The sequence below is a fragment of the Cyanistes caeruleus genome, chromosome 1 (genome assembly GCF_971803275.1).
Source record: "Cyanistes caeruleus chromosome 1, bCyaCae1.hap1.1, whole genome shotgun sequence".
In the NCBI taxonomy this organism is placed as follows: Eukaryota; Metazoa; Chordata; class Aves; order Passeriformes; family Paridae; genus Cyanistes; species Cyanistes caeruleus.
In genome coordinates this window covers 77,536,578-77,556,364 of record NC_141701.1, presented here as the reverse complement: position 1 = coordinate 77,556,364, position 19,787 = coordinate 77,536,578, and the positions used below count along the sequence as shown (strand labels likewise).

Sequence of the window (19,787 nt, the reverse complement as noted above, 5' to 3'; positions counted from 1 at the left end):
AATTTATAGAAAATTAAGCTTTATTAAAACATGAAATCTCGGTTTTCTTCTGAAGTACTTAATTGTAAAATATTCTGAGTTAATTTAATCCTCAGGTGTCTGATTTAGTTTGAAACAGTTATAAAGTGGGAGGTCACACCAGAAGAAAAAGCTATGTATTGAAATGGGTTTTGAGAAGATTAAAATTTAGGCAGATTATTTTTGTTTCTCCCACTTGCGTGAACTATAAATGCCAAGGATCTACATTTTCCTTTTATTTAAAAATAAAGGCTTTGATACCTACTCAGATTTTCAGACTAAACATATTTATGTAGCAAAAATATATTTGCCTATGAAAACCAGCAAAATGTTTCTCTGTGGCATGTAAATGTTGTTGGTTTCAAATGCAAATTTACGCTTATCACTACAATGTAAACCATGGAAATCAGTGTTGTTTTAAACAAATATATATAATAATAACTTTCATAGATTTCTCTGACTTATCTTTTATTAAAAACTCTGAATGCTCATCCATTGTTACATTTTTGACTTTCTTGGAGAGAAAGTTGCAAGAAAAAAAGAGAGGAGTAGCAATAAAATGTTTTCATCTAATTCTATGCAATATTAGGAAATGAAAAGGAAAGACTGTTGCTTTGCATGGAATAGATTTGAACATCAGGAATGCAAAAATGTTTCTATATTTCATTTTATTCCATCTAACTGCTATATTACATTCTAGTTTCTCTGTAAAATATGGACTAATTATATTTCATGAGCATTCAACTCTTAAGTGTAGGGGTTTTTTTGAAAAAAGAAAAAAAGAAAAAGGTATTATCCAAGCCTTATTTATGAAAAAGATTTTAATGAATACAGTTTAGATCATCCCTCTTTGCAAAAAGATATTATGAAAATCTTTAATGGAAATTACTTAACATATTCACTGAGACAGAGGAAGAGCCAGACCAATATTGTTCAATCATCATCTTCTGCTAATGGAAACCCAAATAGAGAAATTTTGTGCCAGTCAGATAATGGCTTATATTATATAATGCATCAACACAGAGTAAAAAAATAGGAATGGATAAAAGGCTTTAGAAAGTTTTATTTTAATGATTCTGAACCATGTGATTCAAACTTTGATTTCCATTTTTCAGTTTCCAAGCACTCATGGGATAAAAGTTACAAAGAGCAGGTAAAATGTTATCAACTGGCATTACGTGCTCTTAGAATCTCTTTCTGCTGTGCTGAGCTAGGTGGGGAGAGCATGAGTGTGTACATGTATTTCCCCAGTGTGTGTGAGTGTGTCCATGTACATTCCAGAGTGCACATGTATTCCAGAAGGAGTTCTGTCAGGTACAACTATCTCAGTCACAGCTTGATGCTGCATTTCTTGCCTGACAGATAGGAGTGATTGGTGGAGGTACATCAAATGGACCACCAGACATGTCTTGGTGAGAGTAACAGAATGGGACAGGCACCCTTATGTTGAAAACGTGCCTCTTTCTGGGGAACACCTGCAAGTCTCTGCAAATGAAAAAAAGTGGATGTGATTTGCAAACAAGTATGAAGAAAATAATTTTCCCTGATTACACACAGCGGAGCATTTCTAAAAATATCATCAGTACTTGTGCCTCAGTAACACAGGTATTATTCTAATTGCAATCTTAATATTCTACTTACAAATTAATATTATGATATTTTTTGTTTGTTTTACAGTCATCCTTAAAAGATGTCTGCTCTACCTTAGGCGTACATCAGAGCCTCAGTTTGTACCATAACACTTCCTTTGCATGTAGCATTATTTCACAACCCGTGCTAAAATACCTATGATCTTTTATACTTATAATAATTTCATAAGAATTAGCATTGAGTCAATTAGCTTCCTTCATGTGCACCATATGTCATATACATGGTAATTTTTTTTAAAAAAGGGAGGTTTAGCTACAGTTTCCTAACCATGACCTATAAGCCATTCCTATGAAGAGAGTTAGTCCTATTTGTTTTTCAGTTACACAGTGCATGGAAAACAGCCTTATTTGGGAGAAGTTGTGGTGAGAGAATTTGTAGCTGTTAGAAGAGGACATGATAGAATAGCCCATGAAGCTGTACACTTGAATTACATTGGGTAGATTCTAATCTATAATTAAAGATATTAATGCAATTAAAATCTCCTGTGTCAATATAGACACATTTAAATTTAGCATCATTATTAAGGGATGTGAGTTTTTGTTTAGCTTCTTCTGGGCTTTTTGCCTTTTTTTTTTTAAGGAAACAAAAAAACACAGGCCTAGTATACTTTGTGTAAGGCCTGTTTATTTAATACTTTATTTAATACTCTTAAATATTATACTCCTGGTGTCTTTGATAGTGTCAATAATTTTTCTAGTAAAGAAAAATGTTTTCAAGGCCATTGTGATATGTATAGAGTCACTAAAAGTGGCTGAATGTTATCTGTTGGAAAATAAAGTAAATTAATAGCTTTATGCCCTTGATGCTTACCTTTTCTCAAATATTCTTTCTTCAGAAATTTTTTCCTTGAACAGGTCAAATTTCTTCCATGTTAGAAGTATGTATTACACACTGTATGTCATATACAATATAGGTATTCCATAGAAAGAACACACAGTAACATTTAAATTAAAAATTATGATTCTGAAGTATTTGACATAGCATAACTATGGCACCATGACGAAAGTGTGAACTGAATTTTTAGGTTGGGTGTCATCTGTTGAAAGATACAGTATTCCAGTGGAAACCAATTTATTGCCTAATCTACTTTCTCCTGGAAACTATTGAGAAACTATTGATTTTACTGTAGATTGGTTTGTTTTGGTTTTATTACCTTTTATATATTATTGAATTAAAAACATCAAGCCTTATTCTTTCAAAGTAACGAGATCCAGGTGTAAATGGTGGAAGTCTGCACTAGTATAAAAGTAGCCTGGAATAAGTTTCTACAGCAGAGAACCACAAAAATTCTTATCTTACTTAGCAAATATTAAGAAATGTTAGGTATGCAAATTAGTGTCTATTTTTAATAGCATAACTAGTGTCTGTTTTTAATAGCACAAATTTTCTGAATTTAATTTTCTGAAAAAAATACTGTGCAAAAAGGTGAGATGGAAATGAGACCAGACAAATGTTTATTTTCAGTGTTTACATGACTTCCAGTTGATTATGTTAGTCTATGTATATGCATTATCTTACAATAATTTAATTAAGTATTGCAGAAATATTTATCCAACCATACCAGGTAATAGCTTGAGAAAGGTCAGGTAGAAAAATTCTGGCTATTTATAATGATGAATAGCTGATTCTACCAAGTTAAAATGCTCTGTGGAAATATCTTGATTTCATCAATGCATTTCTGCATTATCTTGGCTTAAGACCAGAAAATCTGGGTACTTGATAACATAAAACAAAAACTAGGCTGAGAAATCAGTAATTTCTCGTATAAAGTAAGTTAAGAGTTTGTAGAGCATCATCCTTCTTGCTGTCTGAGATTTTTTGCAGAGATAATGAATGAAAATGCTTTGATACAGTGAAATTTACGATCAAATTATGGTTATGTTTTACAGCAGAAACACTTTTTCCTGACATTTCTTATTCATATCTTGTGGTTTTTGCATCTGATATTTTTTCTATTCATATACTTTAAGTTACCACAATTACTGAGGAGAACAGAATGATTATCAGCTTTGTAATATAACTTCTGAACCAAATGCACCCAAAGCAGAATATCTTTTTTTCCAAAGCATGGCCTTTGGCACATAGCCAAATAAGGTATTAATTATTAGTAAATTCAGAGTTCAGCAGATGCTACATAGTAATATGGAAAATATTATTTTTTTCTTATAGTTTTTACTTCTGTAAACACCTTCAAGTTCCAAGAGCTCAATATTCTGTGTCCAGAACTGCCTGTAAAGAAATGCTTAGGGAAGAGATACATAAATAGGATAGGCCTATATGAAACTCTTTCTAATATTTTCTCAGCCTTGAGATATCTAGATAACTTGTAACCATCAGTGTATCTCTCTTCTATTTTTTCTGTTGAATCCATGTAAATTTTATGTATCTACAGCAATTTTTTTAAACATTTTTTAAAACCCAATTCCATGTAACATTTTCTTTTATATCTTTGGAGTCTTGTCCTTAAAAGCCTCATTTCATAATCCTTCATTCTTGGAAGATTTAATAATCAGTCATTATCTATCCTCTAAAAGCCATACATTTATTACATAGTATGACATACCTGTCTAAACTAATTCTTTCTGTGTAAAGTTTTATATAATTTGATAATCCTTTTCATTTTTCTGTCTTATTCTACTATATTATTTTTAAGATAGGGGACCACAACAGAACACAACAGTTTTACAAAATCTTCAATTCCTGTGAATGAATGAATCATATTGTTCTGGCTTTTTTTTTTTTTTTCCCTTTCCTTTTTCCTCTTAATCATCCTTGTATTTCTTAATATTTAAATAGAATTGTGAATTATTGCTTAAAAGAAAACTTTTCCCATGAACTTGGTCTTAAATTTTTAATGAATAACTCAGGATCCATTATTTTATTTGTGAAGCTGGAATTGATATATGTTTTTTTTACTTGCATTTTAAATCTATCTTCATTCACTTCTAGTACTATGATATTCATGGGGATTTCTACAGTCTTTCTACACTTCTCTGCAGTCAATTCTTGTCCTAATTATGTGGATAACTTAATATCAAAGCAGACTTTCACACTTTGCTGTGTATTTTGTTTTGCCTCATTTACTAATTTATGTAATTTAGTGATACTGTTTATATTTTCATTATCATAGAACAATACATTTTGGATATTTTTCCTTAAACATTTATTGGTGAAGAAGTACTTAGTGTTCTTTTTAAGTTAAAATACATCCTGAAAAGATCTTGTGTTCCCAAATTCAGTACTAGAATTACTGCCAATAACACAACAGATTTTAAGTGAAAAAAATACATCCTTCTGCAGTGAATAAGCCTTTTTCCCCCATGCTTCTCTCTATTAAATCTACACAGCAGGATTTGAACACCAAAATATTGAATACTTCAACATGTGTTGTGGAGCAGAGATGTAAAACAGCTAAGATATAAAAATTACTTCTATTATTGCAAGTGGCTATTCCCTGTTGAAGCCAAGGAAGATCGGTGGAACAGACTGTGATTCTGGTTATGTACCATGCAATGTGTAATTACTTGTCAGTCACTGATTTTATAGCATGTGATAACATTTCTTTGTCACGTAATTTGTCTTCAATGGATGTTTTTTCCTACACATTTCTGTTGCAACAGTTACACTGGGATAAAAAATTAATTAAAAATCTTGAGAGAGTACACCAGTCCTAGGGGAAAATATTTGACTTTTACAAGGAGGCGATATACAGCCCTATCAAATCTTTCTTTGCTGAATTTAATATTTAATGATAGATTAATTAATCATACATTAATATTTATTGTTTAGAAGCATGATTTTAGCCATGTAACTCTTGTAGATTTTCTTGGTTGTCTCACAAACATGCAATTAATACAAAATGGTGGATAAGTCTTACTGGGTCTTGGTTTCAGTGGGAAGGAAAATAGTTTTTACCCTCTACTGTGCCATGTGCTCAATGGCAGTGAACTTGATAATAATTTCTTTAGAGATACTCATATTTTTATGCAATTAATTTTAAAGTACTTTGATTTTTCAGAGTTTTATATGTATGGGATTTTTTTTGTTTTTATCATCCCAAGGTATTAGAATTTATCATCCCAAGGTGTAAAACAATTTTGGCTTGTTTGGGTATTTCTATTGTTCATTGTGAAGTAAATACATATCTTAGTACTGCAGCTCTGATGTTTCATTCAGCTTTCAAGATTAGGTATGAGTTCCTCAACATGGCATTATTAAAATCTCAGATCTTAGGCCCATTTTACTTTAAGATAAAAGGTCTTAGTTTCTGGCTGCCTGAAAATATGAACTAATACTAGTTAAGAAAAAGCACAGTTCAAGAGATAGAAGGTGCCTTTGTCTGAAATCTCATATTTTAAATTAAAGCTGTCCTGTAATTTCTGAAAGCTTGCAGCTGTCAGTATTGAATATTGAATAAAATTATGACTGCAATTAAAAAATAGTGAAAATAGTAGCATATTATTAGCAATAAATACTTTTTTTGTTATAAAACCACGTCCATTTTATGAAATTAATGTATCTGCTGAGGAACTGCAAATGGATCATGTATGTCCTGCAAAGATAACTTCTAAAATCACTTTGAATCTCTCTGAAGTGTTTCTCATTAATCAACCGGAATCAATGAAGTGTTTCCATCTAAAATTTTTTAGAATTCTTTTCCCTGATAATTCTTTGACAAATTTCTGCACAACTCTTACTGTTTCCCATCCTGACATTTACCAGACAAGTGTAAAAATAATAGCAATGAACAATCGGTAATAACATCCTGGATACAGCAGAATCTGGACTGCCTTTTTAACTGCCTAAAAATAAATCATCTTCTGTAAGTTTCTATGTCTAGTTTAAATTTTAAGATAAACACAACCTGCTACTAAAGAGGGATATTCCCTGCTCTCAGCTGTTTTTCTGCCTCCTTCTTCACCAGCACTACTGCCACTGTACAGCTGAATGAGGGGTCTCCCATTCCTGAAAACTGATCCTTTATTTTGGTAGTGGTTGGGGAAGGAGGTGGAGGAAGAGACTGGCTCAGAGGAACAGTGGCCTTTCAGAAGCTGTGCTTTTCTAAAACATCAACATGTGACTAGCAAGCTGAGAGTAAGTGCCCTAATTCATGTTCCAGATGTCCATGGGCTTTATTTTCTGAACCCACTGTAATTATTTTACTTCTGGTTATTTCTGAGACAAGGAGTGCACAATTGGCTCCTGTATATCTAATACATGGCAAGAAGTATGAATGGTGGAGTAACTGTGTGCTCGTGATCTTTATAACACTGTGCATGATGGTCTCGCCTAGCAAATAGATTTCTGCAATGCAGTAGAAATTTTTAAGAATTCAAATTCTACCAAGTAAGTTTTCATTGTTGATGTTTATTTGATTTGAACTTTTACATGTTTTTGTTATTCAGAAAAGGTTTTTTTTAGTTTCTGCTGCCACAGTGTCCTCTGCATTAGGGACGTTAGTTAAGAACTAAAAAAACGTAAAGATTTTGCTGGTTCAAAAGATGGAGGGGAGTAGTCAGATTCCCTCTAAGAGTCTCACACCCACCTGTCAGTTCTAAAAAAATCTTCATGCAGTTTTCTTCATGAATAGGACAGCTCTCCTGATAAGCCTGAGGCACCCCTATTTGACATGAAGAGCATAGAGTTAAAATTTCCTGCTACTCCTAATAGGGCAGAACTCCTCATTCTTTTGTTTCCCAGAAAAATGAAAGACTGATTGTGAAACTCTGCATTCTTGTCCCTGTGGTATTCATTACATTGGAAGTCAGGAACTACCAGCCTTCAACAGCCATTTCAATTTTCTTTTGTGCTTTAGGAAATATTCTTATTTTATTTAATTTTTTATGGCTAGTTTTCTTCAAACATCCTAGTTTTACAGACTAATTACTGCAGGATTGTGATATATTTGGCTGTATGGACAGTACTAGGCATTCCTCTTAGTCTTTGGAAATCATTAAACTGTTTAGTGGGCCTTTCTTTGCTTGTGCCTTCCTGAATACCCACACCACTGAGGGGTCACTTACAAAAGAAAAATGATGTATTTTCTGAGTCAGTTACTGTTCTCTATATTGCAGCAACCTTACTTAGCATAGCACCACCACTCTGTTGTAGTAGTGTTCCTGAAGTTGCAAATAGTTTGCTAAATAAAAAAAAAAAGAAATTACTTTATACTTTTTAATTTATATTTTTAAATGCTTCTTTGACCTTTTTCTTCCGAGTAGTGATTCCAAACAGATAATAGATTATAGTAACTGCTGTTATGATCCTCATTATTGTTCACAGTATAAAATATAAAATCTTCTTTTGGCCAGTCCAGTTCTTTGTTTTAAATTGATTTCCAATACATTGACTGTTGAATTAAAAGAACTATGACATTTTATACTGTATGGAGTAAAACAGCTATGATTAAGGATCTACATAAGTATATTTTGTCTTGGATTTTTTTGTTTGGTTTCTTTTAAGGTGAGAGGATTATACATAGTGTTCTGGAATGTTCTCTCAAACATTATTCTGAAAATGTTAAAGAAAAATCCATAAAAAATTAATTCAATGAAGACATGAAATCAGAGATTAAGTATGAAGTCCTTTTAGGTACAATTTTTTGTCAGTCTCAAGAGAGTAACATGGGATTAATTAAACATATCTTTCTATACTGAAATAAGACTGTTTAACCTCATAAGCGTCTTCATTTATTTGCTGCTTAAAATTCTGGTTTATCATATGCTTATTACCATTATAAAAAAGAACTATACTCTGAAAAGATATCAAAATAAGTGCCATCTTTACCTCACTTACACCTTGTAAAAAGTGGAAACTCAGGGTCTGAGAAAGCACAAACTGCAAATGGAAACAATTAAGAATTTCATGCAGTGAACCACAGGGACACATTGATCACACTGAAAGCAGATGAAGTGTAGTCTTGCCAAATGTGTAGCTATGAGCTCATGTGTGATGCTGCAGTGTGTCTTCTCACTCAAGAGAACTTACCTTAGAACTTACATAGCATGATGACATGAAGAACACCCTCTTCTGAGCTCTCATGACAAAGACAGGACAGTGATGCAGGATTTTAAGCAAGAGAGAAGCAGTCACCAGCTCCTGTGCTCTGCCTGCTCCTCTGTAGCAACTTGCATTCCAGGTACAATTCCAGCAGTGACAGACTGCAGCCAGGGGCCATAAATGTGGGAAGGGGTCCAGAAGGATTGCACAGCAATTGCACATTCATGTGTTCATTATGAGAGGATTTATTGGAGGAGTCTTTGAATTATAATATAGTTTAATTACTGATTCCTGGTCAGTTAATACTGTTGGTTGTATGACACAGAGCTACATATATATATACACATATATACATTTATATTTACATATACATATACATATACATATACATATACGTAAACCCTGTCTTCATTTAAGCATCTGAGGCATTTTCTACAGTAATAGTGATGCTTTTGAAGATAAAATGGTTGTGATTTCATTATTATTTTCAAGCTTATGCTGTAAAAAAGTACAGGGTATGAAGAGAGCACAGAGAAATAATGTCTGAAACTTCACTTTAAGTGTTGGGTCTTTTTATACTGCCATACTATTCTAGTGCCTTGCGTGGTATAATAACGTACATTGAAGATGTGATGTTAATACTGTTTTGATTCACCTTTGGAGTTAGGTATGTGTAAATTGTCTTAGAGAATAAAAGTATCAGCTTTTGTGGCCTTTTAAAATTAGATTTTGGTTGTTTGCTAAAAGGAACCTACCCAGAATATTCTACTAAAGGCAGTTTTAATTTTTTTTCGATTGTTCATTAACTTCAATTTTTATTGTGCAGTTGAGTTTTGTGTTGACAATTTTTAACTTGTTTGTAGGGGCTGAAGAGTAAGGGAAAATTAAAAGCTGGCAAATGTAGAGTTTGGGTATCCACTGAAGTCTGGAAAAAGAAAATTCCATAGAAATAGGCAGATGGTTATATTTAGTATAAGTATATTCAATATAAGTCATAATTGGATAAGTATATTCAAGACTTAATAATTTAAATAAAAACAAACAAATGTCACAAATAGACCACTTATGACACCATTCTAGACTGTCTGCAGAATTAAATATCTGGCTATCAAAGTTTTGCTTCTATTTCCTAAAATGGCTTTTAAAATATGGCTGAAAAGTAATAGTCACAGTCAAAGTTTCAATTTCTCGTGTCAAAGAAAAGTAGCTTTCTGGACAGCAAAGCTGATGCTCCAGTTACTGGAGTGTTGGTGATTGTTTTGTTTGGGATTTTTTGTTTGATTCGTTGATTGTTTTCCGGGGGGGGAGTTGGGGGGATTTTTGTTGGGTTTTTTTTTCGTTCATTTATTTGTTTTTCAATTATATTTTTTTTGCTTGTTTTGGGTGGGGTTTTTTGTTGTTTTTAAGCATATCTTCAATGTTGTCTATATGAATCAAGGAGGAGCCAGATTTATCAAAGGCTTGGGGCTGCTGTAATGCTGAATATGCCCACAAATTTTGTTGTATTGAGCAGAAAATAAGTTTCATTTCTGAAATACATGCACAGTTGTGTGCATGCAACTCCTTCCCTCAGCAAAAGAGATGGGGATAACAGAAACAAGAAGTTTCTGTTCTTTTACTTTTGTCTGGAAGTCTTCTGGTTGCATTTAAAAATTAAGATTACTGACAGAACCTGTTCCTTTTAACACAATTAAAGATTAAAATTTTGGATATTGGAAGGTTAAATGTGAGGGAAGACAGTTCAGAGAAGACTGACAGTAACTTCAAAAATATTTGGGTTTAAAAATAAAACACATTTAAAGCTACTGATATCAGGTGCACCTATGCTCCTGAGGTGAAAAAGTACATAAACATTTACATTTATGGTATAATTAAATACTTTTTATTATTATTATTATTATTATTATTATTATTATTATTATTATTATTATTATTATTATTATTATTATTATTATTATTATTAATATTTTTTTTTTCCTGAGAGCAGAAAGAAAGCAATCAGTGGGATCTCAGCTTCTATGAATCATTAAAGTCACCATGTTTTTTCCATATTGGAAAAAGAAGATGAGCATTTATCTTCATCCCAATAGCAACATGAAAATTCATTTAAATATTTTTGGTTAAATTTTTAGCAAGCAAAGGAAAGTATATACTTTCATAATTTTAAATACTGCTATTTACCATCACATAAATAAAGATAAAATATATGTAGGAGTAGTATACAACATTCTCTTTTACTTAGATGATTTATTAGGGCTGTTTCCATGTAAAACATTACATACTTTGGAAAAAACTGCTTTGTATTAGATTTTATGAATACTTTGAAGTACTTAGTAGAGAAAATATATCTAGAAGATTATTCTAAATAAAGTAGGTATGGAGGAAGCAAAAAGTGGGACACCATGAAGGAAGAGTAAAAGAACCATGAGGTGGGAGCATATCTGGGAGCAACATCATTTCATATATATTTCAGATTTTGGTAGTTTAAAACCATAAATATGGTGTGCCATTCTGGTCTGTGTCTGAAAAATCTAGTGGTGGAGGTAGATCACTAAAATGTTACAGCAGAACCTGCACCAGACCTGGGGGGGTTGTGAGTGGGAAGAGAGAGGCGAAAGAGTATCACAGTTCCATTGTCCTACCTCAAAGAGAGATGAACATCTTTTACTTTCTGGAGATGAAGGAAAATATGATGGGAAGAGGAGAGGAGGAGGAAAGGGGAAAAGTTCATACACTTTTTGAACTAAAAAAAAAAGAGAAAAAGAGAGACTAATCTCTTTGCTGGAATAAGAAGTATCTCCCATGTCTGAAAGAGTAAGTTCTTTACTGCTAAAACCTATAATACATTGTCAGTGCTTCTTCTACATACTGCAGTACTAGAATAACCATGGTGAGTAGATTAATGTGGCATTTATTTTCATGGTTAAGTTCATATCAACCATAGCTCTTCATGGTTAAATGATATCATTCACTATTCACAATTTAATAGTGTGTATTCATGATTACACAACAGCATTTTGTGAGTATTCATAATCAGTTGATTCCTAGCAGAAATATCTAGCAGAGATATTTGGAATTAGCAATGTTTAATTCATATGACAAACACAAAAAATATTTAGAAATTAAATATACTGGTAGTTCAGAGTCTTATAGTCTTCTTCAGTTTTCTACTCAAAATAAAACTTCTTTCTTCTTATTTTTTTTGTGTTTTGCACAGTATCAATCATGATTTTTCTTAACATTATGGATCTTGAGGAGTTTTCTGTTGAGAAAACTGAGAAGCATGTTGTTGAGCATAAAAGTAACAAAATATTCTTCTCTATCCTTTCTCTTCTGCACCTAATCTAATGAATGTAGAATTTCTATCAGTTTTTATATCACTGTCTCCTTTTGATATTCCATCATTAATGTTATTTGAGGGAAGAAACACATTTGATCTAAAAATTTCCACTGTGGTAGAGAATCAAACTAAGGGCTTTTTGTTTCCTGTGGAGCTTTTTTAATTATCTGGACTGGGATTGTTTTTGGGAATTGTGAAAGTAACACAATCAGAATGTGGGTATGTTTAGCTGAGCATAACTAACATAAGATAATGTTGAGCTCTATGGTCTGTGACAAGCATAATACACTCAAGAGTCTTAATGTTTTTCTACTTCATAGTTGGCCTTTAAGATTTATTACTGTGTGATATTTAAGTAGCAAACACTACTGAACGTGCAGAATCAAGAGTATTGAAGGAATTTAATAAAATAAATAATTACCAAAATTAATGAAGTGCTTAGAGTAAAATATAAGTTCATTTGGACATTTAATTTAGGAGGAAAAAGTAAGTCTTCTTGTAATGTTTTGCTAACCAAAGTAATTACACTGTTGTCTCACAAATGTATTACATCCATCATTTTGTTTATCCTGCATGTTTTGTCCCTTTTGAAAACAATGATTATTTCCAGTGAAACACACCCCGCAATTCAGTTATTTTTCTGACAAGGTTATTCTGTCTGCTCCATAGCAGTAGACAATTTTAATTAACATGTTTTGTAATTCATTGAAAATTAGAATAATTAATAAAGAGGACAATAAATCCCATTCAGAGGTAGTCAGTTTACATGTAAAGTATCAGTCAAGTATTGTAGTAGAAAAATAATGAAAATCACATAGCTCTAATAAAATAATTTATCTTCTATATAGCTGAATGTTCATTGGAAGTGTAATATTCTTTCTTTAAACCAGTAATTTGTAATAATTGCCAGTCACACATACAACACAGAAGCATAGATCATATTAACATTAGTCTGTGTATTTTTTTATGACTTCCCATTTAGATGATGAATTGTGTGCATTGCTTCAGGATCTTTATTCCTTTAAAAAACTCTTACTAGACAGCCAAGAATTGTGAGGGGCTCATAAAGATGACAAGAAAATGCTACTATCTGCCAGGATTTTAACTGTTTACTTTTAAATAAAGGACAAATAAATGTTAACTATATTTACTACTGATGTATATGATGTCTTCCAACGCTTACCGATCATGGGAAAAAATTTCCACACTCTGTGATTTCAAATTCACTAGTGTGATAAAAGTTTACTGATACCAAGTGATGAACATTCTTCCTGTTCCTCCTTTGCAAAAGCACTCCTTCCCCCTGTTTCTGGGCCTGTTTGAATAACAGGACATAGAAAGTCTCAAAGGCCTGTATCTCTTGGTACTTGCATCATACCCCAGGCTTTTTGTGAACCCCCAAAGTCTCCATTGCCTAGGAAAGGATGACTCTTCTTTTTAGTAATTAGTCAGTAGACAGTTTTTCTCCCCACTGTGTAAATTAGTCTGTGATTATTCATGAATTCTATTTTTCTTCAAGGTGTTTTGCTTTGGTTTTATTTGGATAAGAATAAAACTTTATCTATTACAGCCTTCCCTTTAAATTAATAGTTTTCCTATTATCTTCTAAAGATGCTTTTGAATTCAAACTCTGTGTAGACAGCAGCCCTGTTGGATTTTTTAGCCCCTTTAGGTATGTGCCTTTCAAAGAGGAGTATCAAAGCAACATTAGTTTTTTGAACTTCAACTTATATTTCAGGTTATTACAGTCAGGTTATTATAGCCCAGCCCTGTGTGTTCTAACAGAAAAGAATCTTCTATTTCCATACCGTTTATGAGGTAAATTTGACCCATAATTGTTTAAAAAACAAAGATTAAATTCATATTTACTTAGTAATAACATAATTAAATGTACTTGACATAAAGCAATATGATTTTTAATACATGCAGTTACCTAGAACTTCTATCAAAAAGATCATAGAATCGTACAGTTGGAATGGACCCATCAGGATCATTGACTCAACTCCTGGCCCTACACAGAATATCCCCAAGAGTCACACCATGTGCCTTGTTATCCAAACACTGACAGAGCTCTGTCAGGCTTGGTGTTTTGACCACGTCCCTGGGAAGCCTTTTCAACCTCCCTCTGTATGAAGAACCTTTTCCTGATATCCAGCTTAAATCTCCCCTGACTCAGCCTCATGCCATGATGAAGGAATAGCAGGACTAGGGAAGATAATTCCTGACTATGTGTAAAATGAAGCTGTGGAGAAGACAGATGTTAGCCTGGGGATGCAGATTATCCATACCTAGCTTGGCTGTACTGGTTGATAATAATTTAATGTTTTTTAATTGTTAGACTTGATGATTTTAGTGGTCTTTTCCAATCTTATTAATTCTCTGATTCTATAATTTGTCAGTATTGGGTAAAACTTAGGGTAGGCTGTAATAAAAGTACTGTAGAGCTTTTTCCCTTTTCCTTGTACATAAAGGAGGCAAACTCTTTTCACTAATGAAAATATTAACAAGTTCTTTTTTATTTATTTGCCATTCTTTATTTGCAAAGTGTCCAAATTATTTTTAATTGTTCTTTGATTGATCTTACTCCATGTTGTACTTTGTTTTGAGTCTGGTTGTTGCACAGTATTTAATAGCTTCTATAATGCAATATAAATTTTAGTAGCACAAATTTTAAAAAATGTATAGATAATACTGAAATAATTCTTGATAATACATTCAATAAACTTAAAAGTCTTGCACTTCATTTTCCTATGGTAGCTGCCTTCTATTTATGTGTGTTATTTGTTTAGTTGTTTATTGCATTATTTATTTAAAGACAGCATTTAAATAAACATGAATTATGTTTGTGTTAAGTGATTTGGGCTTAAAAAAAAAAAAAAAAGTCCAGAAGTATCTGTAAATAATATGAGAATCTTAATAACTGAATGGCCTTAAGTGCAATCTTCAGCACCCCACTAAGGGTTTAACTCAGCAAAGTTACTAGGTCACTTGCACACCATCACAGAACATAAAACACGGTCTAATGATAGCACTGTGGAATTTCATTAACAATTTAAGACCTGTAACACAGCAGCAAAAGTCATGGGCATTTTGTGGTACCCATGAAAGACAACAGCAAGGGCTGAAGGCATCACGGATGTACCTGATGCACAAAGATCTTGCACAGACATTTTTTAAATGCAAGAGAAGGTAAAAATCATCCACACATTTCAACAAATTGCATCTGAAAGAGAAATTCTCTTCTAATATAATATTGTCAGAGTTGATGTTTAACCTTAGGAGGAAAGAAATGTGGGAACAAAACACTATTTATTTGTTGTTAGCAGTACATTTAGAAGGCAAGTTGACTCATTAGAGAGTAAAGTTCATTCCATATTAAAAATAAAGTGATAAAAGCTGTGCATTCTTGTTTTATACAGGGTATATTTTACAACATTCAATTCAGCAATTGGACAATATTTTCCTCCTTAAGTTTTTACTAGGTGACTAGTACAATTTGAACCTCATTAAATATCTTTGAAGAAATGATACAGTGCTCACCTGTTTGTTTTTTCTAATGATCAGATACAATTAACCTTAAATTCATATCTGTGTTTATTTAGGCATATATGGGAAGGTAGAAAAATAAGGAAACAGGTCTCAGGTGGGGATTTTTATGCTTTTGGCAGGGGATGGGAACTGTTTGTGACTTTTTTTTCCACGATGGTAAGAATCTCTACTTAAAAGAGCTCTCAATCATAAGATTAGTAAGGTATTCTATCTTTATTGAAATTTATGCCAGATTTTTATTGCATATTTTTTGCGTGAGAAGATCATTGTAGCCAGTGTGTGGTGCAATTTTTTTAGCATGTATATTTCTTAAACCTAATGTCCTTCCTTTCTAGAGATGTATGAGTTACGTATTCTGGGAGGAATAATTGAAATCATTATGGGTGAAAAAACTCTCAGAGCTGTTACACAGTACAAGTAGATTATTGACCAATATACCATACACCTAAGAGTTGATCATTTGACTTTTTTTATTTCTAATAATATTTCATGTGGAGTATTTTGAAGACAGAAAAGATTACTGTTGCTAATAGCTGGATTGCAGCCTTTTGTGTTCAGTCTGCAAGGTCTCCAGGCTAAGATTTCCAGGTTTGCTTTGCCTGGACTTGCTTCAGGCTTGCCTGAATATTGGTTTAACTATGTTAGATATTGTCTAATAAACTGTTCACTTTTAACTTAGCCTGAAATTATCGTATTAATATCTACTGTTAATAGTCTAGTTGGATCTCTGTAGTTTATAAGCAATAGTAACAAAACTTACTTCATGAAGAATATATTTTCTATAACCTATGAATAAAAATTCAGGATAAATGAATACAGATATGAAATTATGAGTGTCCAAGGCTGTGAAAAGCTCACCAGTGGGCCATTACTAATCATTTAAGGAATGCAGCCTTGGAAAAAACAGACTTAGAAACCAGAGGTGTAATGTAGGAAAGTAATGAGTGTATGTAAGATATGCTTTAAAGTGTACATTTGGATGTCATAGAGAAATGCGGATCAGTGAAGAAATCAAGGTGCACAGAATGTTAGAAGTCAAACAGAAATAGTCTCTAGAGGGTCCTAGAGTGAGGAGGAAGAATCTATTTGCATAATGCCAAAAGAGCCAGGGGAAGAATTATCTTAATGTCAAAGACTAAGGGATAGAATGCAAGGAAGCAGCTGTATATTAAGTTTCACTATGTCACTGTCTCATTTGTTGGGGGGTCTTTTTATGTAACAGAAGTCTTTATAATAATAATTAAATATGGGGTAATCATAATTAGTTGGTCAGAGTTTAAGGTTTAAGTTCATCTGCTATTAAATTCTTGCCTCACACAGAAAGTGAGGGTCTTTAGCCCACATACACAGCCAAAGTCAGAGTGCACCAAATCTGCAGAATGCAGGAAAATTAGACCATAAAATTTATATGCAACAGAGCATTATGTTTTAAACAGCCAAAAGCAATTTGGAGATCATACAGATGAACACAGTGAGAAAAAAAAAGCAGTTGCTAAGAAAATGTTGGAGGACCTGCATTTGTTCAGTGTAAAGCAAAAAACCTTTAAAGCTGATCAAAATAAGGATGTTTTGAAATGTAGGTATGAAATGAATATTTCCCCTGTTGGTGTTTCTGGTTGCCTGTGCATGTGCATGTAGTCACAGCATGTTGGTACACAGCAACCTGCTGAGAACTGTTGGTGCGAAGGAAATAATGATCAGTAATCTCCACATTTGCTGATAACAGGACAAGAAAAAATGAATGAAAATTTCAAGGGAAAAAATTATTTCTACATTAGGAAAAACTCTTAGTGTGATAATACTGAACATTCATTCACATTATCTAGAAGCTGGCTGGAATCCTCTTTGATGGAGATCAAAATCTACCCAGTAGGTTAACTTATCCTTGGTAGCATGGCAGCTGCTTAAATTCACTTTTAGTCATATGTTTTTTAGGTTTAATGAATGCATTTTTTTGTCTCAGTTTCACTGAATTTTATAGTTGATTACAAGTAGTGTTACAGTTATATGGGAACTTTGCTTTTAAATAGTATCTTAAATATTAGACTTACTTTTTGTTGTCATTCAAGATGTTGCTTTTACAGACAGTATCTAAGTCTCCTTGGAAAAGAAATTTAAAACTCAAGTCAGATGATTGTTAGGTAACCAATAAAAACGTTTATTTTTTATATTATTTGATGATAGATTTCTGGTGTGTACTAGTTTGAAAGCAAGCCAGTGGGAGATTCCAAGTCAGAAATACAATTTAATAAGAAAATTAAAATTAGTGCAATAATACAGAAACATTGAAAGAGTACAACCTGACACCCTGTCGGTCCGGGTGTTGGTAGCAGTCCAATTAAGTGGTGGCTGCAGTCCTCCTGTGGTTCTCTTGAAGTAATGATCCTGTGGAAGGGTTTGATCTTCCTCTGAAGGTCTAGTGGTGGTTACAGAGCTTTTGTCCTCTGGGAATTCAGTGAATAAGGCTGCTTGTTTTGTTCTAAACCTTAGATTATATCCCTATTGGAATGCTTGGTTCCTCCCCTGGATGAAGCATCTCATAGTGGAATGATCTAATTTTTTGAGTCATGCAGTGAGGCTTGATTAACAGCCCCTTAGCATAAGATACTCTTTTGGAGGGAGTTATGAGGGGTCATGGAAGAGAAAAGGAACACCACCCCATCTGGCTTTAACAGATAGTGATAGAATATGTATTTTTGGTTACATCTTACATTGTAACCCAAAACATGGTAACACAGGTTCATATGCTTTGACTTACTAGTAGTTTGAAGACCTGTAGAACCTCAAAAAATAAAATTTATCCTTCCTCTATAATCTTGTCTTGCAATAAGTCAGCCTGAAAACACAGTTAGTACTGCCTGAAGCAGTATTATTTTCAAAACTGTCCAATGTCTCAAATTGCCTGAACAAAAAAGGAAGGAAAAATCTGCGTTTTTTCTACTGTTTGCAATGCAATTCTAAGTCATGCTAGTTTATTCTGGCTCATGAATTCAGAATTTTCAGACTGTTCTGCAGTCTAATCCCAAAGCTGGTAGTCTGTTCAAGGATTTCCTGTTGGTATGTAAATTTTCAAAGCAATTTATTACACAACCACATAGAACATGTATCAGGTGTAGAACTTTTGAATCATGTGAGATACTGCAGTATCTATGCATGTTTGAGCCTTTGGGCTTTACTTTCCCCACTTATATGTCTCCAAAGAGCTTTTGTAGGCTTCTGTTTTTTGTAGTCAGTTTTTTCCCTTTTCTATATTTGCCAGAATTTTTTTTCTGCTGACAAAAGTTCAACCAAATTTTATTTAATGTAGATAGTTTTGTTTACTTTCTGTTGAACCCAAATGTACTATGCAGCATAAATCATCTGTTATGTTATGTTAAAAATATAGTGTTTTTTAAAATACAAGATAAGAGAAAAACAGCAGTGGAACATTAAAAAATTACCTGTAGCATTCACTGGTTTCATTTAATGACAAAATAAAATTACCGTGGCAATATTGACATAGGCAGTTAAGTTTTGCTGATACTTAAAAAGGATTTCTTGTTTCTAGGATTTCCTTTTGGGGTTTTTTGGTAGGTTTTTGTTGGGTATTTGGTTTTTGGGGTGTTTTTTTTTTGTTTTTTTGGGTTTTTTTTGTTTGTTTGGTTTCTTAGGTTTTTTTTCCTAAAAATGGGTAGTGACTCATCAGTCATTCATAAAATCAGAGAGGTTTGTGCAGTTATGAGACAGACATTATAGAGAAATACACATATCAGACGTAGAATAGGTTGGTTCAACCATGTGAGAAAGTGGTCACTGACTTCCTCTTTTAATACATACTACTTGTGTATCAGTAAATCAAATTTTATGCTTTGCTTCCTTTTTTGCTGTGTATGTGGTTTGAATAACTAAATTATATAAAAATAAAATTGTAAACTAAAAGTTATCACTCATTCTTTTATAAAAATAAAATTATTTCTTTCATGGCTTTTTTTTCTCACATAGCTGTCAGTGGCAGACAGACTTACATAGAGTTTATACCAGAAGCATGTGTCAACTCCCACACAGTAGTTTTTTAGTCTTTCTCATGTTACTTTGAAAAAAAAAAAAACCAAAAAGTGCTGCACGCAATTGTCAGAATTTAGGTCACTTTGTGTGTGTTTTTTATTAAGATTGTGTTCTAAGACAGGGAGAAAACAGAGTGCAATATTAAAAAAAAAAAAAAAAAAAAATCTCTTTTCAGTCCTTAAAAGTT

The 19,787-nt window shown here is 32.8% G+C and overlaps 1 protein-coding gene across 6 annotated transcripts in view; it reads left to right on the top strand.

The window, feature by feature from the left end:
• Nucleotides 1-19,787, top strand: part of CDH18 (cadherin 18) — a 438,213-nt gene that overhangs the window by 27,771 nt on the left and 390,655 nt on the right. The gene's annotated exons all lie outside the window — the stretch shown is intronic.